Here is a 20807-nt window from a genome sequence, read left to right as displayed (position 1 = left end):
AGGCTGATAAAATAGCCCAAAATATAGGTAGTGATAAATAAATTCATTACGGATTAATAATGTGGTATCAGAAAATGAAATATCTTGCGATGTGATTTTGGCAAATGCATCCCTCTCACTTTTTTCCATCTTCCCCCTCTTACTCATAATCTGAAGTTCCCTCCACGAGAGAAATACATTAAGAAGCTCATTGACTATCAGGATAATACGAGCAAGGTGTAGGAGCTTCAAAGTGAACTACTCAATCCAATTCCCCGTGTGTCAGACTACACTAATACTCTGCCAATTCGCGTCATTACCTGTAGGCCAGCTGTTCTCAGAGGGTTCTGGGGAGACCCTGGAGTTCTTCAGGAATGTTTGAGGACTTCCCAAACAAAATGAGATGGAGTTTATTTCCCCTCTAATTAAATCCCAATTAAAGAATGGTCCACGAATGGCCATTTTGATGAGTTCAGATAATAAATTCACCACTTCACTACAGAATAAAAAACCACAACATGAAAAAATGTTTCCCTCAATATATTAGATTTAATCAAATGTAACCCTGTAATGTTTCGGGGTTCACAGCCTGAAAACCGAGGCGCTCTTATTTTATTACATGCTTGGCTAATTCCCAATTTAATAATAAGATATCTAATAAAAAAGCACCGACAACCTACGTTGTAGTTATGATAGAGGAAATTAAACCTTTTGTCTTTGTGCATTATTATAATAAAATTGAACCTTAGGACACAGACGAGAAAGACCCTGAAAACTGTTATTTTTCGGCCGGTAAGCCTTTTTCCTCATTCCACCGGGGTGCATTGTGTTTGTCCTGCCAATTCTCGGGGAAAAATTGGCACGTCTACTATTCTGAAGGGGCTGAATGAAATTCAAATTCTTCAGGTGGTAAAACAGCAATATTGCAACTGTCTGATTGCGTTATCTGGGCATTCAAGAAGCCAGACTTGGAATTGGTTTACTGCCAAACACTCTCCCCGGGAAGACAGAAGGATTTATTTCCCCCTTGTCTGTGTGTCACATCACCATCAGAAAAATTATTCTCGGCTTTCAATTGGTGAATAATAGTCATACATTAGCATGGCATGATCGTCTGACTTTTAATAAGTCATTAATCATAATTAGATTCATTTCAGTGTGACTTCGGCATTTTGGGAGGCTCTGTGTAAAAACTGTGGTCAGGACTCAGCGGCCATACTATTCTGGTGAAGGTAGTTGTGAAAGAAATGCACAACACAGAACCTGCCTGACGCTCCTTTGAAACAGCAGCATGATCATTCACAAAATAGAAAACACACATGTGCAACCAACACACGTACAGGCACATATACACGCAAACATACACAGATACTATTTTTATGAACAATAGTGCCGTGTTCCCAAAGTGACTACTCTTGTGTTTCCTTCCCATTTTTGTCCCTCTCTCCTTTGTGTGATATGTATGCAACCCCTGCAGCTCTTTGACAAGGCCGGCCAAATGAATATGTGAGCAGAAAAACAAGCAGAAAGAGCACTGATATGAATTTCATGAAATGACCTATGGTGCCTCACGCCCACAGGACAGTTCAATGTATTGCATCCATGCTGGGTGAAAGGATAATGGGGAGAATAACATTCACCAGATTTTTTCGAATGTGCTGAAGGATTTTGGAATCGTGGTGATCTCTCACAGTTTTTCTCTCAGCGTGGCCATTAACTGCAGCAGGAGACACACATTGAAAAGCTACATGTCAGTAAAGGATTGTTAATTTTGACACTTAAAGTATTTTTGTTCTTAACCTGTGGAGGACACGGACATGTTTTTTTAGGCACAGAATGGTGTGACATCAAATTTAAGCATTGATTTTAGTAGCAGCGCATTATTCCACAGTTACAATGGGCTTTGGGGTAACAAACAACATCCTTCAATAGGCAGAGGAGAGGAGGCTATAGGAATTCATCGAATCCACGATTCAGTCTTGCGGATACATTTTTCCTCCAATTTTCGACCTTGTTCTTCAACTCAACAGACGTGTAAAACTATGGTTACTATTGTTAACTTATCAGTTCTGATTTCTAAATGTTCCCAAAAAAAAAAGAAACAGAAAACCCATTATAGATAACAAAAAGAGGAGCCATATTAAGGCTGCCTGTCAGTCAAGTCAAGTGGAGGATTTTATGCATTTTTTATGCCCAGTGCAATGCAAAATGTCTCTGCAGGGAAGGTGCTCCAGTTAGGTTTCAGAACACAATGCATGCAGGACAATGAATACATGTAGACTTGAACCACACAGCAGATTATAGAGCGCCATTTGATTTTCTTCATCTTGTTCTAGGACTTAATATCAAGTAATTTAGCATTTTTTAAATTGCTGCACAACAACATATTCTGCATATCCAGATGTTTGCTGATGTATTCTTAAAACACACGTATACACACACAAAACACACACACACACACACACACACACACACACACACACACACACACACACACACACACACACACACACACACACACACACACACACAGCAGGGAATAAGCATCTTTAGTACCAGCAGGACAGAACAAAGGACTCTGGCATTGCAATATATTCTGATGATAAACTTAATCTCATGTTTGCCTTTTGATGATGAAATTATCTGATTAGAACTGCAGGCCTCACCAGCCAGTCTGCCGACCCCTCGCTTGTCATGGTCCACCGAGCAGGGGAATTTATTTTGAATAATCATCTTCAAAGTCCATATTGATTTATTCAAATTTTTTTTGCAGTTTTAATCCGGGGAAAACAACCTCATTTTTTTTAATTTTTTATAAAGAAGATTGAATTGTGTCTGGTAGTCTACATTTTATATATATATATATATATATATATATATATATATATATATATATATATATATATATATATATACATTTTTTTTTTTATTTCATTTTGCTACAGAGCTCAAAATGATTTGTTTTCCAACTACTAGTCGCAGCTTTTACAACAACAATTTTGGAGCAGTACTATAGAATATTTGCTGACATTTTCGACAGAATTGGATATGCATTGGCAGATTCTATTATCCCAATCGGTGAAAGATTTAAACAATCATTTGTAGCGAGTGGGTGGCTATGCATCTTGTATACAGGCAGATAGGTAATCTTTTATGCCCTTTTCAGTTGTGTCAAAATGCTATGTCTCTGTCTGTGTTTTGGTTTTTTTACCACTGAGCTGACCTAGAAACTGTTTATTGTCTATTCCCACGTCACTTTTACTCCTTCCCTTCGCAGGCAGGGCTGTTTACCTGGCAGTGGCAGCTCTGTGGTTGTCACCAGCCTGATAAGACTTGTCCTGACAGGAAAGCCATTATGATTATAATAACAGTTATTGTGGTTCAGAGTTTAACCACTGCCGACAAAACACACTGGAAATGGTTTCAAACTGCTATTGTTGGACTAATTATTACAATCAAAAATACACTTCCATGTTTTCTAAGGCCGTCTGTAATGTGTTGGCTGTTTCCTCTCAAATGCGAGATTACATGTTGGGAGCATGACCATGCAATAATGGATCGGGAGCGATAAGTAGGAGAAAGGGAAATGGAACGGAGTGCAATAACAAAGGGGGAGAGGAACACAATGGGCAACGAGCAGGAACGGTCTTTGCTGCCGTATGAAGGTGTGAAAGCAATCGGCTGTGTGCGTCCATTTTGAAGCTCGTGGCCTCTGTGCTGTGCAGGTCTCTGTGAATGTAGCCGTGCACGCAGCGGGCTGTAACTGCAGGCTCCCGGTCTCTGCTCCATCTGGAGGGAGGCTGGAGGTGTGGGCTCTGAGAAGCCAATCTTGCAATCTAAACCTACCGAACACTAATTCAATTCAATCGCTGCCAGCCTTGAGCATGTGTAGGCGCCAGCATGGAGAAAATGAACAGGAGCACATGAACAGAGAAGAATCGATGAGGACTCTTTTTCATAAATGGAGTGGGTGTTAAATTAGCTGGATGGGCCCCGTGTAGCAACACACTGGATTGAGTGCCTGGTGTATTTGGGTTGTGTCTATCGAGTGAGAGACGACTTGGGTGTACAGCAGTGAAAAGACTCAGCGATGCTCAATCAATGTGACCAATCAGCCTCACCGGCTATTCACTCAATTTTACACAGATTTGTCAGGGGGATGGCGACTCTGAATTTGGTTGTCGAAACTGCAGCCCCGCACTTTCAAACGCCAATTCAAACCGCAATTTGTAATGACCTGCTTTGAGTGCCCTTTTGATCTGCACTGATTTTCCTATTCATGTTGTTAAAAGCAACTTCAAATACCCGTTATCGGCCCCACTGTGTTTGTCAGTTTTTATTTCTTAACATGTGTATAATGGGCTCTCTAGGACCTGTGCCAAGACACAATTTTGAAAGCACTTGAGAATAATGATCCCAAATCAATATAATCTCACCCTGCTGATTGTCACTTTAAGAAATCAGATGTGGCAGCTCCCGCCAAAGGTGTATGATGGCAGCGGTGCTCTTAACACTCTGACACCTATTATGATCCTTTGGCACCTACAGCAAACCACACGGTGGGCTGAATGCGGATATATGCCCATACAGGCAGACACACGTGTTCAGAGGTACTAGCAAACACGACAGAGAATTTTTATTCCTGCGGGATAATGCTAAATTGATTAATATAAAAAAGAGAGGGAAGGGAGGCACAGGAAGAAAAGCCTCAGGCACATTGTTAGGGATGGAGAAAATGTCCATCATGTCATCTGAGGCTGTTTTCACCAAATGTTAAGACCAAGGTTCGCGATTTTTGTCACATTCTTTACATTTGATCTGGTTAGTTTTTAGATTTGCACTGTGATTTAGAGAGCGCACCAGAGAACATCACATGACGTATACCTACATCATGTCATCATGCGTGTGCTACGTCTCCGTATACTGGACATTGATGCGTTTGACATCGGCATGTTGCAGAAAGCATTTTCGTCTGAATGGAGAAAAAAATAGGAACAGATTACTTTCATTACCACTATACTATTATTATGGCTTTTGATTTCGACGTCAGGACAAATTGTGATGAAACATTTTGTCCTCTGCTAGTGTGCTACCACGGCTTCACTGGCTGATTTCTTTTTTAAATTATTGAACGGTTGATGAGTCTTCCTCCGCTCCCTGCAATCGATCCAGAAGTCCGAACCATCCAAAACCAAACCAACGTGTGGTTCAATTTTATCCAGAATAAGATCATCTCCTTTGGTCTGAACCAAACTGCAAAGTCTGAAGGACCGAGCCAAACCGAACAGGTGCAAAAGTAGAAAGGAGTTAAACCTTTTTCATCAGGTAATTGGAAAAGCTTCCCACATCCAATCTGTCAATCTGAAAAAAGGAGTAGCGCACAGATGAAAAGAAACAGGGATCAATTGACCTAATAGCTTGTCCAATCTAACCTTATGTTTTTCTGATATCTTGACTGAGGGTGCGGACGGGAGAGGTGAATGAGCCCCTCTAATTGGCCTGGCCGGAACATGCGGAGCACGAGGCGGAGTGGTAATGGCCAGAGTAGCCGTCACTCCTCCTCACACCTGGTGCGCTCATTCTGCCGACGTCAACGGTGACACCTTCGTCCTCATTACCTTCAGCCTAGTGGCATTTTCCGACCCTTCATCTGACTCCAGAGTTCCTTTATCAGACCATGATCCTCTTTGTGCCACTGACCCCTCACACTCAAGCGTCCGATAAAGGAGTTATTATTCAGTATGATGGAAGCTATCAACATATTTGGCTAGGCAGCAGAATGAGGAGAGACATGTATATAAACAGGAACTCCATATGTGTGTGCATATGTGTCTGGCCCTGACAAGCAGGGATGTTCACCTGAGACTCACCTGAGTCAGTCCACAGAGGACGGCTCTGGTGGGTTTGTATTTGTGTCAGCAGCGCTCCCCTTGGACTACATGGTGTTGGACTTGTGTGAGCATGTTTGTGTGTGTGTGTGTGTGTGTGTGTGTGTTTTTGCGCGTGTCCGTGCCATTAGCTAGAAGAAGAGGCAACACCAAGAAACAACCCGGGACCGAAAAGAAGCTGTTTGTTTGTTTGTCTGCCAAGATGGGAGTCGGAGGGAAGCAGGTAGCGAGGGAAGAGAGAGAGGGAAGACGGAGGGGATCTGGAGCTCTTGAGAGAGGTGTGAAAGGGCACGTATATTCATAAACAGCTGGAAAAACACCCAGAGCAATATACATACTGAAGGTAGATTCCAGATGAGAGGGAAAGGGGGGAGGTGCACCGTGATGGAAAAAGCCCATAAACATAGAGAAGGAAGGAGAGAGATGGAGAGAGAGAGCATCCGGAGTGGATTAATTAAGGATTATAATTATGTTGGGACTATGCATGTCTCACCTGAGACTGCCCTGTGCCGCTCCTCTCCAATCCTCACGCCCTCTGCTCCTCTGCACATATGGACACAAACCGCAGGAAAATACTACCCACACTCGCGGTATCATGGATTCACCTCTCTGACACTGTGCACGGAAACCAACGAGCGCCGCAGCACATGAACCTTTCTTGCTGCTGTTTTTTTTAGAGACTAAACTTGATTGAAAAAAATGATTGATTCAACTTTGTTTGGGGTCATTAAAGAGCAGTTTGCCATTTTATAATTAAAGAATATCATCGTGTAATGTTGATAATAAGATGGTGAATGTGTTACATGATTTTATAGATAAGCGTTCCCATTCCTTTTAGCTCTATTTTCTTCTCTACCAACTCCTGAGGGAACTATCCTGCTCTTTAGATGCCATATGTTCCACTATGTTGATCAGCTGATTACTAGCTTCTACGGCTTGTTGTTTCGTGCTGGGTTGGTAGATAACAGCAGGTACATTTTTTTTTCTCACAGTAACAGGTTCTTGCTGTGGCTGGATATGATGGGGCAGGAAGAGTGAACCGAAACTGTAAAGTTGCAGGATATAAAACCAAAACACTGAGATAAATGACATTAACATGCTGCTTCGAGCCGAGCGGGAACTGCAGAGTCGGGTGATAATTTTCTGTGTGACTGAATTTTAGAATACATAGTCCTGTGTTAATAAAAGCATTTATTATAGCAGCATTAAAGAAGCAGAGGTGAATCATTTATCAGTTAATTTAAGGCCACACTTTTTTCATATTTAAACAGAAAACATTTTTCAGAGTGCATATGACATCTTCACTGGTGATACACATGCCGGTATAAACAGGAAGCATATTTTTTACTCCGCAGTTGCTTAGTTGCAGAAAAGACGGAGGATCAGCCATGGCGAAAAATAGGAAAATTTCTTTTCTTGGACTTCCCATGAGGTTAAACTGGAACTGAAGTCTGAAGTAAGAAATCAGTTGCATTGAAGATATTGCGACTTGGGCTGCAATTTTCTGCCTGAGAGAAAAACTAACACAGTCTGACCCGAAACCCGACAGGCCTTCTGTTCTTGATGTCCCAACACGACCTGATCAATAGCCCAGAAAACACGACTGAATCCGACGCAAACCTGACGGGTCCCGACGGGTCCAGACGGGTTACGGTCGGGTATCCATTCCCTATTGCATTCATGGCTGGTTGTCGAGTCGTGACAAATAAGTTTCAAGCAGGGAGCAAATTTAGGCGACCGCATCGTTGTTTCTCAAAGTCTCTTTTTTTTTTTCTCGCTGTCCACACTAGAACACAACGTTGGAGCAGTATTTTTAATTGTTCCTTTTTTTTTTTTTTAGTTTTTAGAGTCTAGAAAAACTCCCGGGTAGTGTGGACCCCAGACGTAAGGGTTAGGGTTAGAAAAATCTGTGTGGACTTCCCACCCGTTTTCAAGACACTTGACAACTCACGACTGTTTACTGTACTCAACAAGGGTATTTTTGTCCATATGCTCTGGAATAATTCTTTCAGGCACATTGTCTATGACCTATTTTATCTTTCAATACCAGTGAGAAAACAAGATGGCAGAATGATTTCTCGCCTGTCTGATTTGGGGGACGTCCTAGACCTCCCTCAGAGCTGGGACTAATAAATATGAGGCGAATAAAGCCTGTGGTTCAGGAAAGACTTCAGCAGTGCTCGGGAGACATTTTCTTTCTTCTTACATTACAAACACAGGATTATGGTTGTTAAGTCCCATACCATTAAAGCCTCTTGTTTTTACAGTGAAGCTGGTCAACAGCTAGCATCCAGGTGTAGAACAATGTGAAGTAAGGTGCTGCTAAAAATGACAATGCGTGCTCAGCAAACCTTCGGGGGGTATGTGAAGTTTTTTTTTAAATTTGCTTCACAGTGCAGCAATTTTTAGCAACTGAGTGCTTTGCTACTTTCAACTGAAACAGGGACAAAGAAGGATACATTTTGTACAAAGAACAAAATAAAGGACGGGCACCAGGAAGGGCATTTTCCTAATAAAATAAAACACAGTGGCTGGTCTGTCAGGATATGAATGCACTTATAATTCAATAATGATTACTATCGCACCACTTGTGCCGCCATCACGATATGAACATAAACCACATGTCATACGTCATCTGACCACAGGAGACACTTGCCAGACCACAGCTTAACCTCTGATAGCTCACAGCTCCACAACGCGCGCACGCACACACACACACACACTTACGCAATTACGCACACTCACTCACACACCCACACCCACACCCACTGTATTTGTTGTGCAGTTAGAGACATGAGGCATTTAGGGAACAGAATGGAAAAGGATTTAATTGAGTCTTTGATCATTATAGAATTACCATGTGCCTTCTTGGCACCCTGGTTATTGTTTCATGGATTAATCATTTTCATTCCACAAATTGTGGAATCCAAACAGCAAACCAGCGTGCCGCCTGCCTGACATAGATATGCAGTATTGGAGCAAGGGAATTTTAATGTGTCCGAGGCCTCCAATTGGCTGTAGCCGTCCATGCGACTAGATTTATTTGAAAGATTGGTTTTATTGATTAACTGTATTAATGTGGTGCCAGTTTAATCAGTGTGCTGTGGAACTATGCAGAATTTGACATCTCCGTGAACTCAAATGAATTGAGTGCACAATATTGATCTGGTTTTCCACAGTATTTATTCAGCTATTTGTCTAAGAGCTGATTAATTCAGTGTGTACGAAATAATGTAGGTATGTGTTTATGAGGCAGTGTGACTGTTTGTGTGTGTGTTTCTCTCGCTCTCTGTATATTTGTGTAACTGGTAATTGCATCTATTATAGACCGAAGGTTTCACACTTTTACTGGACTAGCAGCATTTACAGTTTATATATTTTCTTAACTGCCCAAGCAAAAGCACACTGCAACTGTATTTTATATAATGACACATCCGCTGCAGGATCAGCACATGTGTGGACATTATTAGTGGAGAGAATGAATGCACATGTGAACATGCATGCACGTTCAAATGCACACTGCACATATTAGCACATTATATGCATGCAGTAGCACCATGCTGGGGTGTGTGCAGTGGGTAACAGCAGGAATCGCAGACTATAGTAGGACTGGAACTGTGTTCTGCATCGGTATGATGATTGAGCAGTATCTGTCATAGAGGGCCAGAGGAAGAAGAGTAGTTATCTAATTAGAGCTCACTCAGGATAGATATGGATGCTTTCTGACAGCTGTCTCATCTGATTCTGCTGCCTGTGGAAGAGCATTTGTTTGGAGATGTTTGTTTAGGCTCATTATGGATAAAAGCAGAGGCTTCACACTTCTCTTTCCTCCTATTCGATGTGTAAAGGAGGACCACCGACATTGATATTACACAGAGGAGAATCTCTGCTGTCAGTCGTTTGCCCCCGTTCACAGAACAGGTTCTGTTCACAAGACATAGTGTTGTCTGAGCTGTAATCCTACAAGGAGATTTGAGTACACAAGGGTAAAAACAATTGAGTGGATTGACGAGATCATCAGCAAAGACAATGATGAGTTTCTTAGGCTTGGCATGTAACTCTACAGCAGCATCCTAATACTCCTGAAAGCTATTGTAGATTCACGGAGTATCTCCAGTGAGAGCGGTGGCAGCACAGTGCTGGAGGGTAACCTCACTTATTTAATGAAATACAGCAGAAATTAAACCTCCTATTCCATGTGTTTATTTAATCATGGAACATGGACCACGGCTCAGGTCATAATTACCATACCAGTTCAAAGAGATGCAAAGGGCAGTGATCTGTATTCCACTGACATTTCTGCTGTGCATTATAATACACTGTATGTACTGTAGTGAATATGATGAATAACTAAATACACTGTTGGGATGATCTTTAGGCCACTTCCGTTTTGTAGTAAATATAATAAAACCGAATTTATTATGTCATGTTATTTTTATGAGGGTAAAAAAATAACATAAGATAAGGTAAAACTTTATTGATGCACACACTGGAGGAATTCAGTTGTTACAGCAGGATGAGGTAGACAAGATAATAAATGGCAATAGAATAAATATAAAAAAACTAAATAAAAAATGCATAGTGTTTTGCATAGAAATGTTATAAAGTAAGTGGTACAGGATGATTGCACGAGCAAGTAGAAAAACTGGGGTCATACTGAAACTGTGGCAGGCCCTAATGCAATATGGAGGCCCGCTGAAGTCTAGATAATTAATAGGAAACACCACTTTGACATGACGAGATGGGACATTAGCCTTGACCCTTCGAGGATTGTTGTATGTTTTTAGGATGAGCTGTGTAACATTGCGTTGTTATACATGTGCGGATGTCTGAAATCTCTTTATGTTCAGAGACTCGCATGGAAACACTAACCTTCAGCATTACAGGACTACTGTACTTTACACTAATGTAATTATGACCAGATTAAGGCAGTACTCAAATTATTGCAGCTGTCATGTAATCATGCTAAATGGATTATCATAGATGAATTAAAGGGAGAATTGAAGAAAGGTTAACCCAATTGTCTGCCCCCATAATCAATTTTTTGCCGTAGTCTGGCATGTACCTCCATACCGATTTTGTGATTCTCTGCAAAGCCGCGTTTCTGCACAAGCGGCAGCAAGACAAACACAAAGTGATGAAACACGTCTTTTTTAGGGCAACCGCAGAGTGGCTTTCATGTTACAACCAAGTCGGCAAGTGACAGACTCTGTGTTACGGGGCTCTGCAAATTCATCATCACAACAAAACATAGACACAAAGTCCCTGCGTTTCTCCTTGTGGCGCTAAAAAGACGCTTTGCGGCATCAAACACATCTCGTAAACACTGGCTACCGGGCAAATCGACATCCTGCAAACCGTGATCATGCAGTCGCCTTGAGGTGGCGCGGTATTCATTCACATTGTCGAGATTTTAGTGTGTCCTCGTGCAAACCGTTTCACACAGATCTACAACCTTTAGGTGCGAGGCTGCGTATTTACCTTTACCGTTCCATCAACCTGCTTTTTTTTTTTTTCTCTGAACGAATCTGCATTGACCTTTTTCTGTGCTGCTGCTGTCACCCTCTAAACAATTCGCCGTGCCCTCACACACTCTGTTTGACGACTAGTCTCAATGATTACGGTGCTTCAGCTCTCATTCGAACGTGTTTGCTCAACTACCCTCTGCAGTTTAGAGACGTGTGCTCAATGGTTCTGCTAATACAGTATGTACCTGTTTACACTCGCCTGCCCCTGCACCCTGCACTTGCATGCATCCGTAGTGTCCTTTGCGAGTGTACTAACGTTTGCCCCACACTCACCTTCTCCCCCCCCCCCCCCCCCTTATCGCTCACCTTATGATGCTAGCAGATATGGATGGAAATACAAACGACCCCCGATGAACCCAGATATTGAGCTGTTTTAAAGCTGGAGGCTTTAGACAATATCCCTTCCTTGCTCTAACATGCCGGAGAAGGAGGGGCTGGGGCTTCTCACTACATCGGGGTTTTATGGGATTTACGACCCCCGTCCCCGGCAGCTATCTCTCCCTCCACTGGCACGTCTCCCACTGGCTAGAATTAGCAGGCGAGGAAAACAAACAAATTACAAGGAAACAAACACAACGGCTAATAAGCATGAAGTGAAATGAAGAGAACGTTTTCAGCAGCATGCGGGCGCAGTGAGCGAGCGGGAAGGAAGGCCAGGGTATAATCTTCTCTCCCTCGCCCCTGTCTTCTGTTTTTGCATTTCCCCTCTAATTTCCTCCTGTCCCGCTGTCCCCTCTGCCCCCCCGTGACTCGCCAGTGGGCCTCTCCGAGTAGATCATTCCTGAGCATGGGCAGTGCGAGACAGATGGGCGGATGATGGATCTGACGTGATAGACAGCAGGGTGATGGATGGCTGGCTGGCTGATAAGGGATTAATGCAGTGCTGAGGCCGCTGCAGCACAGCGGATGGCTTAGTGATAGAAAGATAACACTGATGAGCAGATAAACAAGAGAGCGCTAATCCACGCCCCCTTGATGGACAGAAAATCAAAGCGAGGTAAAAGCACCACAGTTGGAGAGGTGGACCTTTATACTGCCATCCCAAGGTTTACAGCTTTCATAGGAGGGGGGTATAAGTGGGCACCGGTTGAAATGGGGTAGGGGGCTGAGGAGCATTTTCTTGTATTACTTGTGTTGGCATGGGTCAGTGATAGCACAAGTCTCTCAAGCTGGACTTGGTGTTGGATATATGGGACAAGGGCGTGAGTTTTGGTGATAAGGTGTGGTGGGTGAGGGCTGGTGATATGCTATTTTGAGTAATGGCGAATAGTCTGACTGCGAAGGAGAGATTGGACTTATTGGAAAATTGGCCGTAGTGGGATGTGATGGGACGATTGGACAGCAGAGAGTGTGCTCTTCTGGGGAGTGAAGATAGGAGTGTGTGTCTGTTGGTATTTTTAATGCACTTCCCTGAGCGCAGCAGCCTAACCTTCTGTGTAATGTACGGAAATAAAGGTTCCCGGCCTGTATGCAATTCGGCCAACTGGCAAGTTGAAAAGGCCTGTCGTGATGAGGGGAAGAGGGAAAAAAAGAGCAAGGGGAGTGGAGGATGATCCCAGGGAGAGCTCCTCTGAAAATAGGGAGCAAGCTGGCTATCCCTGCGTTATTATTGAGCGCTAAGCTTTGTCTCTGTTCACCGTTTCAGGGGACCCCAGGGGTGCTGGCATTGATCCGGTGTGCTCAGAATGCACTCTGGTGTCACCTATTTAAACACGGAGAGCCGCTAGCCAACAGAGACAAGCCTTTATTTATCAAGCCTCTGATTTTGGCCGCACGGATGACAACCTGATTAGCACTTAAAGGAGCTCTTAAATCTTTTATTGGAATTGGATGCAATCTATGCAAGAGAAAGAGATTGGCGTTCTTCGCCTGAGAGAATCATGGAGGAGGAGCAGAGAGGTGAGGTGAGGTACCGTGTCATCCAGGGGGTTAATGACGGGGAGGCACAGACTAGATGCGAAGTGTTCGACGGAGACAGTGAGGCTGGAAGAGGGAGACAGTGTGTGACCGGGAACAATGGGTGATAAGTAGAAGTTGCGAGTGGGAGAGGGCATGTGACCGAGGAGCCGTGGCAGACACTGGAGGACCAGATGAGAGCACTAGTGTCCGGGGACAATGAGCGAATGTGGAATAAGTGGGTGAGAATATTGTGGACAAGTGAAGGCCTGAGCAAATGAACAAATTGCTAAATAAACAAGTGGGCGACGACCGTGTGTTTGCGCAGACTGTGGGGACGCTGGTGCACATTGTGCGTGTGGAGGCAAATGAATGAGCGAGGCATGATGGAAAAGCCTAAGTGAGTGAGTAATGGGGGTTAGTGATGGGTGTGTTGACAGAAAGTGTCAGCTTTAACCACACTGACCCACGAATACAGGCTGCATGCACAAGTGACTGAATCTGAGTGCCAGCTTAGACGTGAAGTGACTGTAAAATTGAATGTGAATTTCCCGTTGGATGTGAAATGAATGCAAATGGGAAAAGTAGGTGGATGGTGTTTGCGCATCTATCTCCATGTGTCAGTCTCCTGGCGTTTTTTACATCATTTGAGATGAGACCAGGAGATCAGCATCTCTCTCCGTCTCTTTTTGGTCCATAAATGTAGCTCCGTTTCATCTTCTGTGGGTTTTATTTTTCAGGGAGTGTCCTCTCTTCTTCCCTCTTGGCATCACCCACATTAAAGTTTGTGTTTTTTAGATCAGATTAAACTGTTTTAAATAAAAATCCCAACTTTCTGGGCACGCTGTAACTGGGAACAATTTAGTTTCATGTAATAGATGAGCATATTTGCTCTCAAAGAGAGAGGCACCTTAATCGATGCCTGTGCTCGATTAGTGAGGAGCTGATACTAAAGAGCAGCAAGATAATTACCTTCGCCAAGGAGGTTATGTTTTTGTCTGCAACGGCTTGTTTGTGTGTCTGGATTACACAAAAACTACTGGGCAGACTTACCACAAAAACTTGGTGGAAGGATGTGGTATGGGTCAGGAAAGAACCCATTAAAGTTAGTAGTTTATTTTTGCATTGTTTCCCTTGGGATTCCAGTGGCCGATGCTTTCCCAACACCAAGACGTATATGTGTGTGCAAGTGTGTACGTTTCTTTGTGTTTATGACGCTGTCCAACACTGGACGTCTTGGAAAAGACCATTGTCCTGCCTTGCAGCCTGTGCTCCACTCGGATCTTTCTCCTTCTCCCCTCATCTCTGTCAATGACGGCCGCAGCAAAACAATACTGCCACTGAAATGTCAGGAGAATTATCATGGTGTAAATACACACACATTGTTAACTGCCCCCCCCCCGTCTCCTCTCCCTTTTGCTGCTCACCTGTCTCTCTCACCCTCTTGTCTGGCATGACTCTATCTCCTGCCCTCTCCACCACCCATGGCTGCAGCATGCTTGTCTGACCCTGTCATAGTCTCCTTCAGGGCCTGTCTCTTGGTGATCAAACTCCATTATTTATGCTGTATCGTGTTGCACCATCAATTCCTGCAACGGAACAATTGAGACAGATTTCCTTGACTGTCACAAAAGCAGTGAGACTCGGCAGAGGATGGAAATGGGATTAGCCTTAAGTGGAATTTAATTTTCACCGTTGCTGTCTCCGAAGCCTGTCTACCACCCAGACACCATGACGCGCTTTGGTAGTGCTTTCACCATTTTGTGTGTGTGTGTGTGTGTGTGTGTGTGTGTGTGTGTGTGTGTGTGTGTGTGTGTGTGTGTGTGTGTGTGTGTGTGTGTGTGTGTGTGTGTGTGTGTGTGTGTGTGTGTGTGTGTGTGTGTGTGTGTGTGAGAGATTATAGCTGTGCTGCACAATGGCGACTCAAGCATTTGTAATGTGATGCACATGTGCAACTGCTACATGTATTTTAAAGCACTGCTATTCAATTGTGTTGCCACTTTCTCCGGTTTATTTAAGCGTTACATTGACAACTTATAGTTTAAACTCTAAAGGCTCGTTTATGCTCAACGTTGGATATTTAAACGGAAACAGACGGAGCCCTCTGTCCGTACTCTATATTCATTTCCTCCATATTTGTGCACGTCTTCTGAAAGCTTATCGATACTAATGAAACTGACAAAACATTGCATTACCGCTAAATGTCACGGGGAGGCAGTGTAGCCAATAGTTAAAGAGAAGATCAGAGGACACGAGAAAGAAAGAAAGACATTTTTGACGAAACACTTTGCGAATTAGTGAGAAACTAAAATCTATATTATGTTACTAAGCCCAGACACGGGACAAAAGGGTGACTTGGCCATTATATTATAACAACCTTGTCCAACGTCGCCACGTTTGTTTTTGTTTGCTCTTGACTCTGCACTGCCCTCTAGTGGATGTTATGCTTTGCAGCCATGACAACTAAACTGGACACATGGAAGTATGTGGGCAGTGAAGGTTACATCATTACATCTACTTTGGTATGTAAAGGCAGCTCAAACGAGCCGCAAGAAATCAGTCCATTAGTGATTTTTATTTTGTGATGATTGACAAAACTTTTGCTCTTATTTCTTTGTCGAATTGGTTAAAAATACGACATGAATTAATTAATAACATCAGCTTGGAATTCTTTGATCTGAAATGTATAAATGAGTAAATAGATGATGAATAAATCCTGTTGAAATGTGAATCAGTGTGTAAGTATCGGCATCCAAAGACATTCTGTGCTCCAGATGAAACTAGAATGGCACTCAGTGAGCGCATATTTCCGCCAAAGCCCATCAGTCTAATCAAGTTGCACCAAATTTCAAACACTCAAAGATTTCCGTTCCTTAAATTTAACAGATTTTTTTTTCCCCCATCAAGATCCATCAATTATTCTCTGGGAAAATCATGGAAATGGTGAAAACCACCCTATCTTGCTATGGTAATGAAAGTGAAAAGACAATGTAATGGGTTCTTCCCTGACCCATAACCACATCCTGCCACCAAGTTTTGTCGTAATCCATTAAGTTGTTTGTCTTGCTCACAAACAAACAAACAAAGCAACAAACAAGGGTACAGGGGTGAAAACACAACCTCCTTTGTGGAGGTAATGGATGTGGTTTGTTGGCATCGGCTGCAGCGTCTCCCTGAAACTGTCCTCAGCTATGTACAGCCGGTGTGTCGGTGTATGTATGATGTGTTGGGACCTTGAGAGTTGATGGTGTGTGTGAGTGTCTCCTGAGTGGTGACCGTAGTTTCTGAGGAACACACACTCTTTGGTGTTTTCCTGACATCCCTGCTCTCTTCTTACTCGCGGACACTATGAACGTGATCAATACTTGAATTGATGTTTTAAAGGAAAGAAACAATAGATGTTGCACAGGCTGCTGGCCCCGCCCCCCACCCTGACAGCTATAGCCTCCAAGCCAGCTTGTGAGTGAAGTCACGACCGGAGTGAAGAGAAAGAGAGAGCAGCGGAGCATGTGGAGGAGAGGAAATAAGTGTTCATTTATCCTGAACACATTATGGGGGTAAATTAGAATACATTCAGCTTTTAGACTCTGCCTTTTTTTAGGCAGAATTAATTTTACTAATTATTACTTGAGAGGTAATTATGTCTTGCTGCATGGGTGATCTAGTCTCTTGTCAAGGAAGGCGGCAGTGTGTTGAATGACACGTATGAGTGCTGGGGTGAATGTAATGTGAGGTATAAAGAGCAGCAACCACCGAATGGCTAGACAGGCCACAGGTGTAGGTGTCGGCTCAGGGGAAGGTGTGTGAGTGTGTGTGTGTGTGTGTGTGTGTGAGTGTGTGTTTGAGTTGCAATTCATGTGCTGTGTTTGCATGCAAGTGACGGCGTGGAAGGCTCGAGAGACGGAGGTGATTTGTGAGTATTGTATTCCTGTAATCTGCTCAGATCAGATCAACCAGAGCCAATAATGCAACGCTGAGCCAACTACCACATTGCTCTTTCTTCATCTTTCACTTCTCGTTCTCTCGCTCAGTCTCTCTGTGCACCGCCCCCCCCCACCACCACCACCCTCTCTTTGCCTTTTTTCTTTTCACTGCAGTGGGAGCCAGCTTTGCTGCAGAGGGAAAGATGGAGTAAAGATGGAGCAAGAGCAAGAGCGAGAGAAAGACAGACTAGAAAGAGTCAGGAAGATGGATGGCGAGAAACGGAGATAGGGCCGAGAAAGAGATTCAGAGAACAGAGGAGGAGATGCAAGGTGGATGCGACTGAGCAGTAAACGATTACTGCTCTGCCTGTGCGTGCTCCTGGTAGAGCCTGATACCAAATCAAACAGTGCTCTTTCTCTCTATTGACACACAGACACAGACACACACACAGGCCACAAGCATTTGAGTTTGTTTTTGGCCAGTGCTGGGTGGTGCTTGGCAGAAGAAATTAAGCCTAACAACCGTGGCATCTGTCTCAGCAGCAGGAGAGTCCCGCCTCCCCACCCACACATGACCTGCCCTGCTTTCATTCACTGAGCCGCCTGCTGCCAGCCTCAGGATGGGCCGCTGCCTCTGCCACTGCCCGCCAACCCCCTCCTTACCGGGCCTCGCTGCACTGCCAACCGCTCTGTGCCCGCGCCCATGTTTCCCCCCTCGAGCAACAACCAGGAGTCTAGTGATATGGGTGCTTCAAATATTCATAACAGCCACACTGCAACGCGGAGCTCTCTCGTCCCCTCCATTTTGAGAGGCAATTGTCATGCCGTAGCTGCTGTTAGCCTGAACACTGTTTCTGCGCTGCTCTGAGTCAAACTGCTCCGTGGCCTGTGTGTATTAACAGATTGTGCTATTAGAATTAAGCAGCACTTCAATCTTCAGTGTGGCCTCCCAAATGATGCACGGAGCTAAATATATACACTCATCTCTTCTCTTCGCTGACATTCCTCCATGCACTTCCAACCCTCCCCCTCACCCAGGGCTGACCACAACCGCCAGCGCGCTGAAGGGGTTGTGCAGCTTTACACTATATATGCTGAAGCCCAATCAGAACTGCATGGTGAAGGGTAAACTAGTGCCTTTGCAAATGAGAATGGTACTCATTAGAGTGCATACCTCCGCCAAGGCTCTGCAGTCCACATATGGAATCACATTTTATTCACTAGATCAGGGTTTTTATCAGGATCTGCACCAAATTGCACACACTCATAAATATCAGTCCCCGAACCATGCCTGATTTTTTTTTTTTTTTCTGTCAAGATCCATGAATTATTCTCTGAAAGAATCAATGAAAGTTTTGGAAACCGCCCTGTATCTGCCCCCAGAACCGCAGCAAATTTTAAGGGGTTCTTACCTGGCCCGTACCTCATCCCTCCACTAAGTTTCATCGTAATCTTTCTTTTTTTTTGTGTAAACCTACTAACAAAGAGACAAACAAATTCCGATGAATATATAACCTCCTTGGCAGGGGGTAAAAAAACATCAACGCTAGATACTCCCCCATGTAATGGGCCAGTGCATAATACATACTAAGACTAGTAAGCACAGAAATGTAAGTGGACTTCACTACACACAAACATTCAGGCTCACAGACTGATGTGAGAGGTGGATTCTGGGGAGAGAAGTTCCACTGTGTGTCTCTCAGGAAGCCACAGGCTGGATAAACATTCATGTGGAGCAGCAGCAGATGCCTCCGTCTCCCTCTAATGCCCACTCCTCCTTCCCTCTCCACTCGCATCCTACCACCTACTCACACCCTACATCTCACACCGCTCACTCCTCTCTGCCTCCTCCAATGAAGACTATACCCCCCGCTTGCTCTACCCTTCCTTTTCAATCTCCCTTTCATTCAACCAACTCCCCTTCCTTAATACACTCCCTATGTTTTCTCTCCTTCTCCATCCCTATTCCTTTTATTCCCCTTCTCTTCTCCTCATGCGGGCCACCTGCGAGCCCTGGGCCCTGCTGCTTATCCTCCATATTCACTCGTTGTATCTCAAGATTATTTCTCTGGGGGGCATCCAGTGTGTTCTCTCCACCATACCGTGTTATCTAGCTCATCAAGTGTGTTGGAGTGGATCAGGGATGGATGGGGGTTGAGGCTCGATGCTCTGGCTTGTGGCAAACAGGTGGCCCATAAGGACGAGCACTAACCACTATATGTGAAAACGCATGGGAGGATGGTAGCGTTTCTATAGCGATCTTTCCTGAACTGACACGGTTTCTAAACAACCAGCCGTTATTTGTTAAGGCATACCATCAATATCATGAAGTTGTGAAGGTACACAGTGAGCCCACTTAGTGCTAGGGAGCTACAAGATGGATGAGATGGCTGCTGGAACTAATGTGGCAGCTGAGTCTTGAGGCATGAGCTTGAATAATATCTGGCTTTGCCGTTAAGATCTGGAGGTTGTTTCTATGTTTTTATTTTAACTGCATTAGAACCGCCGCAAATTGGCATCGATCATCGCTGGTTGGCTGGCTTTTAATGGCCAGGCCAGTGTTTAATGTTCCTGTCAGCGAGTGGTTATCATGTAACCTGTTTCCCCTGTCCCCTGTCCTCGTACCTGCTAAATGGCAAGTCATCTCCCTAAGAGAGAGGGGGGAAAGAGAGCGGGTGGAAAAAGGAGTGCGGTGCAGCACTGAGCCCTTATTAAAGCTGTCCTCCAAGGCTGCCCTCTGACTGATTCCCCCTGTAAATCTCCCCTTTAATTGGAGAGGGCACAAGAAGAGAGGTGCCACCTCAATCACAAATGTATTCTGTGTCTCAGAGGTTGGACGGGAGAGAGGCGGGGGAGACACACTGCCTGAGAGGTCCTCAGAATGCGTGGGCGGGGACCAAACAAAAGTCAGAGATATAAACACGATGAGCGAGATGACATATTTACATCCGCCGGAGAGGTGGGAGGCAGGAGGTGAGAGGATGAAAAGGTAGCACAGTAATGGAGAGAGACGGGTAGAGAGGGGCGCCAAGGGTGAAGCAAGGAGAGGAGGAGAAGGACAATGGGCGAGGAAGAGAAAGTAATGGAGGGAGACAAATAGAAATGGCTGGCAGTGAAAGAAAAGGAGCGCAAGTGTGTGTGTGTGTGTGTAAGAAAGTGAGAGGTAGAAGAGAGAGACAGGCTGATTTCCTGAGTGTCCTCTCTTAATGGGGTTGCCATGACAACAGTGTATAAGAGAGTCAGGCTCCAGCAGAGAGTGTGGTGTGTGGCTGTGTGTGTGTGTGATTGTGTGTGTGTGAATTTATGTGCACGTGCTCTGCCACTGAAGTGATTGATCGTCGGCTATCGTGAGACAATATATACAGCATGACGCTTAAACACCGTAGGCATCTTTCATAAGGAGGTGGGCAAGACTTTTATTTTCCTTTAACTGTTTGTTTTGTTGCACGCAATTGTATGAATGACGGGGGGGATGGCGATGGAGGGAGATGGAAACGAGCAGCGTCTCCGGCTGTGTCATTGCCCCTCCCTGGCAGAGCCAAGTGGGTGTGCAGTGACTGTGGTGTCCTGGCCATGTCCCCTGCGCCACTGGC

General features: G+C 44.3%; 1 protein-coding gene across 2 annotated transcripts in view; it reads left to right on the top strand.

Annotated features, from left to right (window-relative positions):
• Nucleotides 1–20807, top strand: part of adgrl1a (adhesion G protein-coupled receptor L1a) — a 95683-nt gene that overhangs the window by 1261 nt on the left and 73615 nt on the right. The gene's annotated exons all lie outside the window — the stretch shown is intronic.

The sequence above is a fragment of the Hippoglossus hippoglossus genome, chromosome 8 (genome assembly GCF_009819705.1).
Source record: "Hippoglossus hippoglossus isolate fHipHip1 chromosome 8, fHipHip1.pri, whole genome shotgun sequence".
NCBI classification, from domain to species: domain Eukaryota; kingdom Metazoa; phylum Chordata; class Actinopteri; order Pleuronectiformes; family Pleuronectidae; genus Hippoglossus; species Hippoglossus hippoglossus.
Note: the sequence above shows the minus strand (reverse complement) of the source record. Positions and strands in the feature narration are given on the sequence as shown.